Source organism: Loxodonta africana, chromosome 2, assembly GCF_030014295.1.
Source record: "Loxodonta africana isolate mLoxAfr1 chromosome 2, mLoxAfr1.hap2, whole genome shotgun sequence".
In the NCBI taxonomy this organism is placed as follows: domain Eukaryota; kingdom Metazoa; phylum Chordata; class Mammalia; order Proboscidea; family Elephantidae; genus Loxodonta; species Loxodonta africana.
Window position 1 is genome coordinate 226,360,581 of NC_087343.1, and position 17,967 is coordinate 226,378,547.

At 41.3% G+C, this 17,967-nt stretch overlaps 1 protein-coding gene across 2 annotated transcripts in view; it reads right to left on the reverse strand.

Moving 5' to 3' along the window:
* TSPEAR (thrombospondin type laminin G domain and EAR repeats) overlaps nt 1–17,458 on the reverse strand; it is a 211,915-nt gene extending 194,457 nt beyond the window's left edge. For both annotated transcript variants that reach the window (XM_010598699.3, XM_023559151.2), the window contains exon 1: nt 17,280–17,458. The gene's annotated coding sequence lies outside the window, so the exon portion shown is untranslated. The remainder of the gene's footprint in view (nt 1–17,279) is intronic.
* Nucleotides 17,459–17,967: the final 509 nt, after the last annotated feature.

The window sequence follows — 17,967 nt, forward strand, 5'->3', positions numbered from 1 at the left end:
GGAGGTGGCCACACCACACAAGGGCTGGCAGAGCAGAGTCCCACAGGGGGTAGGATAGCTGTAGGAGCTCCTGAAGCACAGGGATGAGCAGCAGGCAGCAGGGGTGCAGCCCACGGGCAGGGAAAAGGCTGACTGGCAGCCGGTAGAGCAGCAGGTGTGGCACATGGTGGCTCTGTGTGCCTGGGGTAGGTTTCAGGGAGGAGGTGGGCGTTGGTCTGAAGGCTCCTTCTGCTGGGAGGCCTTTATATCCAGAACCCATAAGCATCCAAACAACACAAAGCACAAATGTTGTTTTCCTTATTTTTGCTTCCTCTGGGCTGTCTCCCATAACCATATTTTTCTGTTGTGGACTTTTTCGTTGTTTTTGTTTGGCCCTGAGCTTCATGACTAATTGCATCTTCTTCCAGTTCTCTTTTACTTGGAAACCTGCCCATCTGTCTTACTGGCTCAGTCTAGATTCTGCCTCATTCCTTAACCTTTCACTTGTGTCACTATTATGAAATTCCAAAAATTTGTATCTCCAGATTTTCCTCTTGGTGTGACAGCCATCTTCAAACAACCACAATTTGTAAAATCCTCCCATGTGCCAGGAAGAGTCCATGATAGATGGGAGGAAAAACTGAAAATGACTAACTTCTCTGTGAGCTCCACAGAGCTGAGGATGTAGCTGGACAGCTGGCAAACACGCATAGAAAGATAGGGAGACTATTGTCCATAGGATAAGTGAGGGCTGAGAGGTCAGATTATGTGAACTTCTTGTGGGTGGTGACATCGGATCCTTGTCTTGAGAAAGCCTCACAGCTAGAAAACCAAGACAAGATAAGGCAGCAGGAATCCTAAATGGAAGTCCTGCTCTACCAAAGACAGGGAATGGGTTTGTACCAAATATGTGCCCAACGACCAAGTGGGGGCTTTTCCACTGGGGGAGAAAGGGTATGCAGAATCCATAACATTTAAATAGGGAGAACAAGATAACACTTGCACGACTTGAGAGAATGTCTATGCTAGATTAGACCATCAGTCAACTATAGAAAAAAAATTATCTGGTATACGTTGTCAGACAGTGGTCAACAGGCAGCACAAGATTTTGAATCTTGAGACAAGGGAAACTCACGAGGTTGGCTCCTGTGCCTTCAGGTCCTGCTCTGGGCCAGTCTCGTATATATCACTTCCATTTAATGATGGAGTGCTGCTGTGCGCGTCCAGCTTAATGGTTCTGTGGTCAGACAACACCCAGTTCATGACAGGCAACTTAGGCTGCACAGTGACTTGGTGGCCCACGGTTAAACGTTCAGTCTCTAGTAACAAGCCTAGTAACAAGCCAAAAGCTGTTTCTCAAAAGGAGAGTAGTTACCTGCAGAGGATGCTATGGCCTTGCTCCTAAATCCTAAGGGTCTGCACTGTGATTCACCAATAGGGGCCTGCCAAAGACCGCAAACAGCATCTCTATCTGCCACTGACACTTTAAGCACCCCTGGTTCAGCCGGATCGTAGGGCCCAAGTGGCAGAGCCGCTTGTACAGCAGCCTGAACCTGTTGCAGAGCCTTCTCTTTGTCTGGGCCCCATTCAAAACTAGCAACTTTTCAAGTCATTTGATTAATAGGCCAGAGTGGCACACCTAAATGACGGATATATTGCCTACAAAATCCAAAGAGACCCACTAGTCATTGTGCCTACTATTAGTTGTGGAAGGGGCCAGATGCGATAACTTATCCTTCACTTTAGAAGGAATATCTCAACATGCCCTGCACCACTGAACCCCTAGAAATTTCACTGAGGTGAAAGGTGTCTAAACTTTTGTCAGATTAATTTCCCACCCTCTGGCAGGCAAATGTTTTACCAATAAGTCCAGAGTCATTGACACTTCTTCCTTACTATGTCTAATCAGCATAATGTCATCAATGTAATGGATCAGTGTGACGCCTTTGGAAGGGAAAGGCGATCAAGGTCCCTGTGGACTAAATTAGGACATAGAGCTGGAGAGTTGATATACGTCTGAGGTAGGGCCCTGAAGATGTATTGTTAGCCTTGCCAGCTGAAGGCAAACTGCATCTTGTGGTCCTTCGAAACAGGTATGGAGAAAAACACATAAACCAGATCAACAGCTACATACCAGGTACAACAAGATGTATTAATTTGCTCAAGCAATAAAACTACATCTGGAATAGCAGCTACAATTGGAGTTACCACCTGGTTAAGTTTTCAATAATCCATGGCTAGTCTCATCTGTTTTTGCACAGGCTAAACAGGCAAGTTGAATGTGGATATGGTGGGAATCACCACCCATGCATCCTTCAAGCCCTTGATGATGGCAGTAATCTCTGCAATCTCTCCAGAAATGTGGTATTGCTTTTGATTTACTATTTTCCTAGGTAGGGGCAGTTCTAATGGCTTTTTCTACCATAATAACCCTTACTCCATTTGTCAGGGATCCAGTGTGGTGGTTCTGCCAGTTGCTGAGTGTATTTATTCCAATTATGTGTTCTGGAACGGAGGAAATCACTGCAGGATGGGCTTGGGGACCCACTGGACCTACTGTGAGAGGGACATGAGCTAAGACTCCATTACTAACCTGACTTCCGTATGTCCCCACTTTGACTGCTGGGCCACAGTGACGTTTTGGGTCTCCTGGAATTAATGTCAGTTCAGAGCCAGTATCCAGTAGTCACCAAAAAATTCTGATTATTTCCTTTTCCCCAGTGAGCAGTCACTCTTGTAAAAGGCCATAGATCCCTTTGGGGAAGACTGGGAGAAAGGTTAAGAGAAAAATTTTAACAGTGTATTGGAGTACTTTGTCAAGGGAACCCAGCCTACCCTTCATTCAAGGGATTGTGGGTCTTTAAACTTGGTCAATTCATGTAACTGATTGAGGGGCTGTGACTCCATTCTGGTGAGTCAAGTTAGAATGCTGTTCACCTGACCTAGAATTCTTCTGCTTGTTAAAATTAAGTAATTATTTAGTAGATTTCCTATCTATTTCATTTCCAGGGACACCATGACTAAGTAGCCAACACCATAAGTCCATACAAGGCAGACTATTCTGATTACTGCTTTGACTTTGTTGTCCATTACAGTAAACACACCCACCTTGTCTTTGTCAATTGAGCGTTGCCACTTGGCCCCTACCGACACGGGGTTCAATATATCCCATTGTAATTAAAAAAGAAAACAAAAAAACATTGCCATCAAGTCAGTTCCAACTCGTATAGACCCTAGAGGACAGAGTAGAACTTCCCCACAGGGTTTCCAAGGAGTGACTGGTGGATTTGAACTACGGAGCTTTTGGTTAGCAGTAGAGTTCTTAAACCACTGTGCCACCAGGGCTCAATTAGTGCAGTTCCCACTGTCAAATCTAGTTTACATAAAATAGCAATCACAGAAGTCTTCAAGGATGCTGGGGCTTCTTTCATAAATTTCTTCCTCACCATTGTGGTAAAAGGTGTGTCCTCTGGGCATTCCATGTATGGGTCTGTGAGTCTAACCTGATAAATCCACCCTAGCATGCCAATTTCCCTAAGCCTTTGGATACTTTCTTCTGCAGTATACCAAGGCAGGTCTGATACTTCAACTTGATTTAGTGTAGGCCACAGCATAATCCATGCTCCAACCAGTCAAATAAACTATTAGATCTTTTCCTAACCTCTCAACACTAAATGAAGAATCTGTATTTAGTGGGCCCAGACTGATCCAACTTTATATTCCTTGCACCATTATCCCACACCCTTAGTAGCCATTCCCACACTTATTCCCAAGGTTTCTGTTTGTACATATTAGAAAAACCAAGCAGTTCATTTGGGGTATAGTGTACCTCTTCCTGGATCACGCTTTATACTTTACCTTTTGGGGACCACTGGGACTTAAGTTTAGTTATAGGTCTAGAATCCAAAATGGGTAGCAGAGATAGGTTTTGAGAACATTCAGCACTGTTTTGTAAGGCATCTGCCTCAGGTGATGCCCCAGGCAATGACTCAGACAAAGGCTCTTCAGACACAGCTGGGTTAATCTCATCAGAGGGGGGTAAAGGGATAATGGTTTTACTGGGGAGGGTGGCTTAGCAGACAAAGATGGAGTAATCTTTTCAGATGGGAGTGAGAGGGCTGGTTCAGTTGGTAGGAGTGATTCAAAAGAATTTAGGGGCTCAGTGTCCCCAGTTTCCAGATTATCTGTCCATATATCCCCATCCCAAGGTTCAGGATTCCATTTCTTCCCAATCAATGCCCTCACTTTAACTTCAGACATCTCTTGAGGTTGACAATTGAGTTGGCACTGTGATTCAGCCACTTTTATGATCAGAAAGTAGGACCAATTAACCAGCTTCCTTATACTTCTCATTATGACAAAATTACAGAAAGGTACCAAACATGCAATCACCCAGAGCCTCACCTCTCACCAATACCTGATCTATTGGTGGTGATATTTTGCATATTTTTATTGTGACCTCACACCACAGATTAGCACTGTACTCTTTGCAACTGGAAGCAAAGTCATCAACATTTTAAAGACTAACCAGACTTGAGAACCAGTTTAGAAAACTCATCATTACAATTTTGTTTCTCTGCAACCACCCTACTCTCAGTGCCAAATGTCTTAGGTTGGACTCTCTAAAAACAGCAAAACCAGTGAAGCATGTAAAAATGGAGACATTGTAAACCTTCTGAGAGGAGCCAAGACGGAAGCTTAGTCAGACACACAATGCCATCCCTCTATAGCAAAGACCCAAAAACCCAAGGGAAACAGATACAGATAACAATCCTGGAGTCCTGAGCATCAAATGAAAGGATTAAAGAAATAGAAAATCGACTGGAAGAAGAAACTGATTGAAGACTGTGAATGAGAAGAAATATGGAGCAGAGGAGCCCTCCCAGCTGGCAACATACATCTAAAAAAAATAAGCTAATGATTCTGTCTTGAGACAAAGCCAGCAGAGAGCCCAGGTAAGGAGTATAGGAAGACAACTACACAAAATTTCCAACAGGAGACAGAGAGACTGCATAGACGTATATGGAATAACGCATAGTGAGCAGGACATGAACCAAATGTAACAAGGGAAAGTACAAGAAAGAAGGTTAAGGGTCTAGGGATCCCAGCATCCACAGAGCAGGGAGGGAGCCAGGACCCAGAGACAGGGCTATTCAACAGCAGTGGTCCCTGCTGATGCTATACAGATTTATTACTCACACAGAGTAATAAATCTGTATACCATCAGCAGGAGGTCCCCCATCTTACTGGAATACTGGCAGCCCCCCCTTCTTGCACTTAGTGGGGGCCAGGTCCTGATTGCATTCTCTTTTATGTTTTGATTTTTTTTTTATTGTGCTTTAAAAAAAAAAACATTGCCAAAAGGTGAGGCCAAGATGGCGGAGTAGTAAGCTGCTTCCTGTGGTCACTCTTACAACAAAGACCCAAAAAAACAAGTGAATTGATTGCATATGACAATCTAGAAGCCCTGAACATCAAAGGCAAAGTTGAGGAATTGGACTGAGCAGCAGGGGGAGGGAGAGACGGTTCAGAAGCAGTGAAGAGTAGCCAGACCTGAACCTGCAGGCCGGGTCCACTGGCACGATCATGATGAGGCAAGCAGTGGTGTTCAGGAAAAGTTTTCCACATCAGGAGAGACCAAGTGGTGAACAGTCCGTTCATGCCTCTGGAATCAGCAAAAAGTGGCACTCTTGGCAAAAGAGGAGTACATGTGTCTAATCTACCAAACAGACCAAAAGACACCCTTTTGGGAAAAATTCTCTCCCATTTTCCTGACCCCTCCCCACTCTGCACTGCGTCTCAAGCCAGCTCCAGTGATAGCCGCTTTTCCTGGGCTGGAAGTAGAACCTGTTACATGTCCTGAGTCATTCTCCCAGCCTTGGAGAAGGAACAAATTAACAAACAGGGAAAAAATAATCTGCCGGTCCCCCTAAGCCAGGAACTCAGGGCAGAAACAGCTCCTTTGCCTAGGCACAGGCATAAGGGGTCCATGGAGTTTGAATGCCTTTCACTCCTGCATAGGCCTATGTGGGTCCATTTCAACAGCACAGGCCCTCATTAGCACAGTACAGCAGGTTATATACCTAATGTCTTAGTTATCTAGTGCTGCTATAACAGAAATACCACAAGTGGACGGCTTTAACAAAGAGAAATTTATTTTCTCAAGGGCTAGTAGGTTACAAGTCCAAATTTAGGGTGTCTGCTAAAAAAAAAAAAAAAAATTTTTTTTTTTTTTTTTTTTTTTGCTCCAGGGGATGGCTTTCTCTCTTTGTTGGCTCTAAGGGAAGATTCCTTCTCATCAATCTTCCTTGGTTGAGGAGCTTCTCAGACACAGGGACCCCAGGTCCAAAGGACACGCTCTGCTTCCAGTGCTGCTTTCTTGGTAGTATAAGGTCCCCAAGTCTCTGCTTGCTTCCCTTTCCTTTTATCTCTTGTAAGATAAAACGTGGTACAGGCCACGCCTCAGGGAACTTCCTTTACACTGGATCAGGGGTGTGACCTTAGCAAGGGCGTTACGTCCCACCCTAATCCTCTTTAACCACAGGCAGAAATTATGATTTATAACACATAGGAAAATTACAAAATGGAGGACAACCACACAATATGGAAATCACAGCCTAACCAAGTTGACACACATTTTTTGGAGGACACAATTCAATCCATGACACCTGAAGTCTAACTTCAACTGTTTCAGCTGTATGGTGGAGAGGCAGGTTCATCACGTTTGACACTACTCTACCTATTAAGCAGGGTCCTTACCCACCCACATCAGGGAACTGAGGACTGGTAGCCCCAACCATGCCACCTAGCCACCTGCAACTGGGGTCCAAGGACAAATGGTGCTTCCCAGTCATTACAGCAAACAGCACTGGGTGCCCATAATCTGGCTGCAAAACCCACCAACCTACGTGTTCTAGGGAACAGGGACACACTTTCCTCACAGACACTCAGAGGTGCTTGTCAGCCCCCTGCCTTGCTCAGCACATGACCCCCTACCACAGCCAGGTACCTGTGGCTACACCAATTACCCTTGCTCATCTAAGACTGTAGGTGAAAGCCTGCACCACGCACTTGGTGACTAACTACCTGAACACCTGAGCTGAATCCATACAAGAAAAGTAAATGGACTCCTGGGCTTATATACCTAGTAAAAGCTCTAACCACCTGGTGACAGGATGTTAGAGGTTCAAAACCATCAATAATCAAACTAGCTCACTCGAGCAGCCTATTTGGGCATATCAAAACAAAACAAGAAGCTAGGACTCAGTAAGCAAACATCAAATAAATAAACACGACAACTTATTGATGGCTCAGAGACAACAGTCAATGTCAAATAACATAAAGAGGCAGACCATGATGGTTTCGGCAAACTCCCAAAGAATCAAGAAATATTTTGGATGAAGAGAACTTCCTGGAATTGCCAGAGGTAGAACACAGAAGATTAAAACACATAACTCTTCAAGAGATCAGGAAGGAGATCACACAAAACACAGAACAAGCCAAGGAATGCACAGACAAAGCATTAGAGGAACTTAAAAAGATAAGAGAAGAGCATAATGACAAATTTAACAGGCTGCAAGAATCCACAGAGAGAGAGAAAACAGAAATCCAAAAGATTAACCATAAAATTTCGGAATAGACAGCTCAATAGAAAGTCATAGGAGCAGAATTGAGGCAATGGAAGTCAGAATTAGTGAGACTGAAGATAAAGCACTTGGCACCAAAATATTTGAAGAAAAATCAGACAAAAGAATTTAAAAAAATGAAGAAGCCCGAAGGATTATACGGGACTCTATCAAGAGGAATAACCTATGAGTGACTGGAGTACTAGAACAGGGCGGGGGGAGAAATAACAGAAAATACAGAAAGAATTGTCGAAGATTGGTTGGCAGAAAACTTCCCTGATATTGTGAAAAATGAGAAAATATCTATCCAAGATGCTCATCGAAACCCACACAAAGTAGATCCCAAAAGAAAGTCACCAAAACATAATCAAACTTGCCAAAACCAAAGATAAAGAGAGAATTTTAAGAACAGCTAGGTATAAACAAAAAGCCACCTACAAAGGACAGCCAATAAGACTAAGATCGGACTACTCAGCAGAAACCATGCAGGCAAGAAAATAATGAGATGACATATATAAAGCCTTGAAGGAAAAAAAATCACCAGCCAAGAATTATATATCCAGCAAAACTGCCTCTCAAATATGAAGACAAAATTAGGACATTTCCAGATAAGCAGCAGTTTAGGAAACTTGCAAAAACCAAACCAAAATTACAAGAACAACTAAAGGGAGTCCTCCAGTTAGAAAATCAGTAACATCAGATAACAGCCCCAAACTAGAATACAGGACAGAGCAACAAGATATCAACCTAGATAGGGAAATCACAAAAGTAAATCAGAGCTAAGACACTCAAAACAGGTAAACAGAGATGTCATTATGTAAAAGATGACAACATTAAATCAAAAAAGAGGGAATAAAAAAATGTAGTCGTAGATCTTTCATATATAGAGGAAGTATAGATGATATAAGGAAATAAAAGACTGGTTTAATCTTAGAAAAGAATAGGGGTAAATATTAAGATAACCACAAAGGAAACTAACAATCCTACACACCAAAATAAAAAACAAAAACATAAAGACTCAACAAACACAAAAGCAACAGCAATGAAAAAGAGGAAAAGAAAATATATAAAGAAAAATGACTCAGCACACAAAATTAAGTGGGAAAAAGAAACTGTCAACAACACACAAATGAAAACACCAAAATGATAGCACTAAACTCATACATATCAATAATTACACTGAATGTAAATGGACTAAATGCACAATAAAGAGATGGGGAGTGGCAGGATGGATTAAAAAACACATTCTGTCTATATGCCGCCTACAAGAGACACACCTTAGACTTAAAAACACAAAGGCGCTAAAACTCTCAAAGGATGGAAAAAAAAAATAAAGCAAACAACAATCAAAAAAGAGCAGGAGTTGCAATATTAATTTCTGGTAAAATAGACTTTAAAGTTAAGTCCACCACAAAGGATAAGGAAGGACACTATATAATGATTAAAGGCCAATGTACCAGGAGGACATAACCATAATAAATATTTATACATCCAATGACAGAGCTCCAAAATACATAAAACAAACTCTAAGACCACTGAAAAGAGAGACAGACAGCTCCACAATAACAGTAGGAGACTTCAACTCACCAGTTTCAGTGAAGGACAGAACATCCAGAAAGAAGCTCAATAAAGACACGGAAGATCTAAATTCACAATCAACCAACTTGACCTCATAGACATATACAGAACACTTCACCCAACAACAGACAATTATGCTTTCTTTTCCAACACACATGGAATATTCTCCAGACTAGACCACATATTAGGCCGTAAACCAAGCCTTAACAGAATCTAAAACATTGAAATATTACAAAGCATCTTCTCTGACTATAAAGCCATAAAAGTAGAAATTGATAACAGAAAAAGCAAGGAAAAATAATCAAACACATGGAAACTGAACAACACTTTGCTCAAAAACTACTGGGTTTTAGAAGAAATTAAGGACAGAATAAAGAAATCCATAGAATTAAATGAGAATGAAAACATTTCCTACAAGAACCTTTGAATACAGCAAAAGCAGTGCTCAGATGCCAGCTTATAGCAATAAATGCACACATCCAAAAAGAAGAAAGGGCCAAAATCAAAGAATTATCCCCACAACTCAAACAAATAGAAAGAGAAAAACAAAAGAAGCCCTCAGGCACCAGAAGAGAGCAAACAATAAAAATTAGAGTTGAATTAAATGAAATACAGAACAGAAAAATAATTGAATGAGTTAGCGAGAACAAAAGCTGGTTCCTTGAAAAGATCAACAAAATTGATAAACCATTGGCCAAACTGACAAAAGAAACACAGGAGAGGAAGCAAATAACCCGAATAAGAAATGAGATGGGCGATATTACAACAAACCCAACTGAAATTAAAAGAATCATAACAGAATACTATGAAAAATTGTACTGTAACAAATTTGAAAACCTAGAGGAAATAGACAAATTTCTGGGAACACACTACCTACCTAAGCTAATATGAGCAGAGGTAGAACAACTAAATAAACCTATAACAAAAGAAGAGATTGAAAAGGTAATTTAAAAACTCCCAACAACAACAGCAAAAAGCCCTGGCCCTGATGGCTTCACTGGAGAATTCTACCAAACTTTCAGAGAATTAATATCACGACTACTAAAGGTATTTCAGAGCATAAAAAAGGGCGGAACACGCTCAAACTCATTCTATGAAGCCAGCATATCCGTGATACCAAAACCAGGCAAAGACACCACAAAAAAAGAAAATAATAGACCACTATCCTACATGAACTTAGACATAAAAATCCTCAATGAAATTTTAGCCAATAGAATTCAATAGCGTATCAAAAAAAAAAAAAAACAATTCACCGTGACCAAGTGGGATTCATACCAGGTGTGCAGGGATGATTTAACGTTAGAAACACAATCAATGTAATCCATCACATAAATAAAACAAAAGACAAGAACCACATGATCTTATCAATTGATGCAGAAAAGGTATTTGACAAAGTCCAACACTCAGCCATGATTAAAAACTCTCAGCAAAATAGGAATAGAAGGGAAATTCCTCAGCATAATAAAGGGCATTTACACAAAGCCAACAGCCAACATCATCCTAAATGGAGGGAGTCTGAAGGTATTCCTCTTGAGAACGGGAACCAGGGAAGGATGCCCTTTATCACCAGTCTTATTCAACATTGTGCTCGAGGTCTCAGCCAGAGCACTTAGCCTAGATAAAGAACTAAAGGGCATCCAAATTGGTAAGGAAGAAGTAAAATTATCTCTATTTTCATATGATACAATATTATACACGGAAAACCCCAAAGAATCCACAAGAAAACTACTGGAACTAATACTAGGATTCAGCAAATTGTCAGCATACAAGACAAACATACAAAAATCAGTTAGAATCCCCTATACCAACAAAAAGAACATTGAAGGGGAAATCACCAAAATCAATACCATTTACAGTAGCCCCCAAGAAGATAAAATACTTAGGAATAAATCTAACCAGAGACGTAAAAGACCTATACAAAGAAAACTACAAGACACTACCGCAAGAAACCAAAAGAGACCTATAAAAATGGAAAATCACACCTTGCTCATGGATAGGAAGACCCAACATTGTGAAAATGTATATTCTACCCAAAGTGATCTAGAGATACCATGCAATACCAATCCAAATTCCAATGGCATTTTTTAATGAGATGGAGACATAAATCACCAACTTCATATGGAAAGGGAAGAAGCCCCAGATAAGTAAAGCATTACTGAAGAAGAAGAAGAACAAAGTGGAAGGCCTCATGCTACCTGTTTTTAGAACCTATTATACCACCACAGTAGTCAAAACAGACTGGTATTTGTACAACAGACACAAAGACCAATGGAACAGAATTAAGAATCCAGACATAAATCCATCCACATATAAGCAGTTGATATTTGACAAAGGCCCAAAGTCAGTTAAATGAGGAAAAGAGAGTCTCTTTAACAAATGATGCTGGCATAACTGGATATCCATCTGCAAAAATATGAAACAAGACCCATACCTCACACCATGCACAGAAACTAACTTAAAATGGATCAAAGAGCTAAATATAAAACCCAAAATAATAAAGATCATGGAAGAAAAAATAGGGACAACGCTAGAAGCCCTAATGCATGGCATAAACAGTATACAAAACATTACTAACAATGCACAAACACCAGAAGAGAAATTAGGTAACTGGGAGTTTCTAAAAATCAAACACCTATGCTCATCCAAAGACTTCACCAAAAGAGAAAAAGACAACTTATGGACTGGGAAAAAAATTCTTGGCTACAACAAGTCTAACCAGCATCTAATCTCTAAAATCTATGAGGTACTGCAACACCTCAACAACAAAAAGACAAATAACCCAGTTAAAAAATGGGCAAAAGATATGAACAGGCACTTCCAAAGAAGACATTCAGGCGGCTAACAGATATGTGAGTAAATGCTCATGATCATTAGCCATTAAAAAAAAAAGCCATTAGAGAAATACAAATCAAAACTACAAAGCAATGCCATCTCACCCCAGCAAGGCTAGCATTAATCCAAAAAACACAAACTAATAAATGTTGGAGAGGTTGTGGAGAGACTGGGACACTTATACATTCCTGGTGGGAATGTAAAATGGTACAACCACTTTGGAAATAGACTTGGTGCTTTCTTAAAAAGCTAAAAATGGAACTACTATATGATCCAGGAATCCCACTCCTTGGAACATATCCTAGAGAAATAAGAGCCCTCACACGAATAGATATATGCACACCCATGTTCACTGCAGCACTGTTTACAATAGCAAAAAGATGGAGGCAACCAAGGTGCTCATCAACAGATGACTGGATAAACAAATTATGGTATATTTACACAATGGAATACTACTCAGTGACAAAGAACAATGATGAATCCGTGAAACATTTCATAACATGGAGGAATCTGGAAGGCATTATGCTAGTAAAATTAGTTGCAAAATGACAAATAGTGTATGAGACCACTATTATAAGAACTCAAGAAAAGGTTTAAACATAGAAGAAAACATTCTTTGATGATTACGTGGGTGGGAGGGAGGAAGAGGTGTATTCACTAACTAGATAAAAAAAAAACTAGATAGCAGGCTAGAATTATCTTAGGTGAAGGGAAGGACAACACACAATACAGGGGAAGCCAGCACAACATAAGAAGTTTCCTGAATACAACCAAACGCTTCAGGGACTGAGTAGCAGGGGTGGGGGTCTAGGGAGGATGGTTTCAGGGGACTTCTAGGTCAATTGGCATAACAAAGTGTATTAAAAAAAATCCCACTTTTAAGACCCCCATCTGAGGTCTTAAAAGCAAGCGAGTGGCCATCTAAAATGCATCAATTGGTCCCAACCCACCTGGAGCAAAGGAGAATGAAGAACACCACAGACACAAGGAAAATATGAGCCCAAGAAACAGAAAGGGCCACATAAACCAGAGACTACATTTGCCTGAGACTGGAAGAACTAGATGGTGCCTGGCTACCACCAATGACTGCCCTGAGAGGGAACACAACAAAGAATCCCTGATGGAGCAGGAGAAAAGTGGGATGCAGATCTCAAATTCTAGTAAAAAGACCAGACATAATGGTCTGAGACTGGAGGCATCCCAGAGGACACGGCCCCCATACTCTCTGTTAGCCCAAAACTAAAACCATTCCCAAAGCCAACTCTTCAGACAAAGATTAGACTGGACTACAAGACATAAAATAGGGAGGCGGGACCAAGATGGCAGAATAGACAGATGCTTCCAGCAATCTCTGCTACAACAAACACCCGAAAAATCAAGTGAAACGATTATATTTATGACAAGCTAGGAGCCCTGGACATCAAGGCAAAGTTAGAAAACGGACCAAGTGGCAGGGGTAGAGTGAGACCGTTCAGAAGCAGAGAGGACTTGCCAGACCTGAATCACTGAGATCCCTCAGGCACCATTCCGAGAAGCAGCTGCAACGGGCTGGTGGTAGCATTTGGCCACAGTTTTCTCAGGGAGAAGCAGCCAGCCACACAGCCTACTCACACCTCTGGAACCAGGGAAGAACAGCGCTCTCACCAAAAGCTAAGTACTTGCGCATATTTTACTGCATCCCCCACCCCCAAGCCAGCTTCAGTGGCTATTGATTTCCCTGGGCCTGAGATAGGTCCATCTGAGTGCCCTGAGCCATGCCCCCAGACTTGGAGAAGGAATAAATTCACAACACGGGGAAAAGATAATTTGCCAGCTCCACTAACCTGGGGAGCTCAGGACAGAAGCAGCTCCTGTCCAGGCATAAATGGTCCGTGGACTTTGAATACCTTTCCCCCCTCCATGGACCTGAGTGGGCCTATTCCAGGAGACTAGGCCCTTGCTGGCAGACTGTGACTGTTTAAGTTGTGCGGTGGAGAGGTAGGTATTTGATATTTGACACAGTTTGCCTATTAAACAGGGTCCTCACCTACCCACACCAGAGATCTAAGGATTGGTGGTTCCTCTCATGTCACTCAGCCCCCGTGACAGGGATCCAACAATAACAGGTACGTCCCAGTCCTTACAACCAAAAGCACTGGGCGCCCATGGTCCGTCTGCAGAACCCACCCACCTGCCAGCTCTAGGGAAGAGGGATGCACTTTCCTCAGAGACGCTCAGGGGACGGTTCTCAGCCCCCTGCCTTGTTTAGAGCATGACCCCCTGCTGCAACCAGATACCGGTACCTACACCAAACACCTGTGCCCCCGTAAGATTGTGGGACAGAGACTGTAACACACACCTGATGACCAGCTACCTGGACAGCTGAGCTGAATCCACACAAGAAAAATGAACAGACTCATAAGCTCATATACCTGATAAGAGCTCTAGCCATCTGGTGACAGGATGTCAGAGCCCCAAAGGTGAAAATAATCAAGCAAGCTCACTCAAGCAACCCATTTGGGCATATCAAAACAAAACAAAGTGAGAAATTAAGATACAGTAACCAAACATAAAATCATACAAAAACTCATAGACAACAGTCTGGCTCAGAGACAACAGTCAATATTGAACCACCTAAAGAAACAGACCATGATTGCTTCAAGAAGCTCTCAAAACAGAGAATCAAAGGATCTTCTGGATGAAGGTGCCTTCCTGGAATTACCAGATGCAGAATTAAAAAGATTAATATACAGAACTCTTCAAGACATAAGGAAGGAGATCAGGCAATACGCAGAACAAGCCAAGGAACACACAGATAAAACAGTTGAAGAAATTAAAAAGGTTCTTGAAGAACATAATGAAAAATTTAATAAATTGCAAGAACCTATAGAGAGACACCAATCAGAAACTCAGAAGATTAACAATAAAATTACAGAATTAGACAACTCAATATTTTTTTTTTAATAGAAAGTCGGAGGCGCAGAATCAAGCAAGTGGAAGGCAGAATTGGGGACCTTGAAGATAAAGCACTTGGCACCAATATATCTGAAGAAAAATCAGATAAAAGAATTTTAAAAAATGAAGAAACCCTAAGAATCATGTGGGACTCTATCAAGAGAAATAACTTGCGAGTGATTGGAGTACCAGAACAGGGAGGGATAACAGAATACAGAGAGAATTGTTGAAGATTTGTCGGCAGAAAACTTCTCTGATATCGTGAAAGATGAGAAGATATCTATCCAAGATACTCATCGAACTCCACATAAGGTAGATTTTAAACGAAAGTCACCAAGACATATTATAATCAAACTTGCCAAAACCAAACATAAAGAGAGAATTTTAAGAGCAGCTAGGGTTGAACGAAAAGTCACCTACAAAGGAGAGTCAATAAGAATAAGCTTGGACTACTCGGCAGAAACCACACAGGCAAGAAGGAAATGGGGTGACTTATATAAAGTTTTGAAGGAAAAAATTCCCAGCCAAGAATCATATATCCAGCAAAACTGTCTCTCAAATATGCAGGTGAAATTAGGACACTTCTAGATAAACAGAAGTTTAGGGATTTAGTAAAAACCAAACCAAAGCTACAAGAAATACTAAAGGGAGTTCTCTGGTAGAAAATCAATAATATCAGGTATCTACCCAAGACTAGAACACTGGACAGAGCAATCAGATGTCAACCCAGAGAAATCATAAAAATAAATCAAGATGAAAAAAATGCTCAAAATGGGAAAACAGGAATGTCATTACTTAAAAGAAGACAACATTAAAACAATAAAGAGGGACTAAGAAATGTAGTCATAGATTTTTCATATGGAGAGGAAGACAAGGTGATATAAAAAAATAAAAGTTAGGTTTAAACTTCAAAAAACGGGTAAATATTAACGTAACCACAAAGGAGACTAACTATCCTACTCATCAAAATAAAATACAAGAATAGAGACTCAGCAGAAACAAAATCGACAACGAACAAGAGGAAAACACAATATGTAAAGGTAAACTACTCAGCACAAAAAATTAACTGGGAAAAGAAACTGTCAACAACACACAAAAAAACACATAAAAATGACAGCACTAAACTCATACCTAGGAAACCCTGGTGGCGTAGTGATTAAGTGCTACGGCTGCTAATCAAGAGGTCGGCAGTTTGTATCCGCCAGGCTCTCCTTGGAAACTCTATGGGGCAGTTCTACTCTGTCCCATAGGGTCGCTATGAGTCGGAATCGACTCGACGGCACTGGTTTTTTTTTTTTTAAACTCATACCTATCCATAATTACGTTGAACGTTAATGGACTAAATGCACTGATAAAGAGACAAAGAGTGGCAGAATGGATTAAAAAAAATTCGATAAAATCTATTAAGAAAACATTCTACATCCCACTTTGGAGAGTGGCGTCTGGGGTCTTAAACGCTACCAAGCAGCCATCTAAGATATGTCAATTGGTCTCAACCCACCTGGAGCAAGAAAGAATGAAGAACACTAAAGACACAAGGTAATTATGAGCCTAAGAGACAGAAAGAACCGCATAAACCAGACTACATCAGCCCACGACCAGAAGAGCTAGATGGTGCCCGGCCACAACTGATGACTGCCCTGACAGGGAACTCAACAGAGAACCCCTGAGGGAGCAGGAGAGCAGTGGGATGCAGACCCTGAATTCTCATAAAAAGACCAGACTTAATGGTCAGACTGGGACTGGAAGGACCCTGGAGGCCATGGTCCCCAGACCTTCTCTTAGCCCAAGACAGGAACCATTCCCAAAGCCAACTCTTCAGACAGGGATTGGACTGGAATAGGGGATGGAAAATGATACTGATGAAAAATGGGCTTCTTGGATCAAGTGGACACATGAGACTACGTTGGCATCTCCTGTCTGGAGGGGAGATGAGAGGGCAGAAGGCACTAGAAGCTACCCGAATGGACACAAGGACAGAGAGTGGAGGGAAGAACTGTACTATGTCATTAGAGAGAGAGCAATTAGGAGTGTATGGCAAGGTGTATGTAAATTTTTGTATGAGAGACTGACCTGATTTGTAAACTTTCACTTAAAGCACAATAAAAATTAATAATAATAATAAAAAAAGATTAAGAGGATGGCGCAGGACTGGGCACTGTTTTGTGCTTTTGTATATAGGGTCTCTATGAGCAGGGCCAACTCAACAGCATCTAGCAAAAACAACACAGTCTCTGAATGTTTATCCACAATGTCAAATATACAAAAAAACACTAGACATACAAAGATATAGGAAACCATGGTCCCCAGCCCTGCCCCTGCTACACTGACCTTTGAAGCATTCAGTTTATTCAGGAAGCTTCTTTGCTTTTGGTTTAGTCCAGTTGTGCTGACCTCCCCTGTATCGTGTGTTGTCTTTCCCTTCACCTAAAGTAGTTCTTATCTACTCTATGAGTGGTTTCTTTTTTTGTGTTTTGTTTTTATCTAATTACTGAATGCCACTCTCCCACCCTCCCTCCCTCCCCCCTCTCGTAACCACAAAAGAAGGTTTTCTTCTCAGCTTAAACTATTTCTCAAGTTCTTATGATACTGCTCTTATACAATATTTGTCCTTTTGCAACTGACTAATTTCACTCAGCATAATGCCTTCCAGGTTCCTCCATGTTATGAAATGTTTCACAGATTCCTCACTGTTCTTTATCGATGTGTACTATTCCATTGCATGAATATACCATAATTTATTTATCCATTCATCCATTGATGGGCACCTTGGTTGCTTCCATCTTTTTGCCATTGTAAACAGTGCTGCAATAAACATGGGAGTGCATATATCTGTTCGTGTAAAGGCTCTTATTTCTCTAGGATACATTCCAAGGAGTGGGATTGCTGGATCATATGGTAGTTCTATTTCTAGCTTTTGAAGGAAGCGCCAAATCGATTTCCAAAGTGGTTGTACCATTTGTCATTCCCACCAGCAGTGTAGAAGTGTTCCAATCTCTCCACAGCCTCTCCAACATTT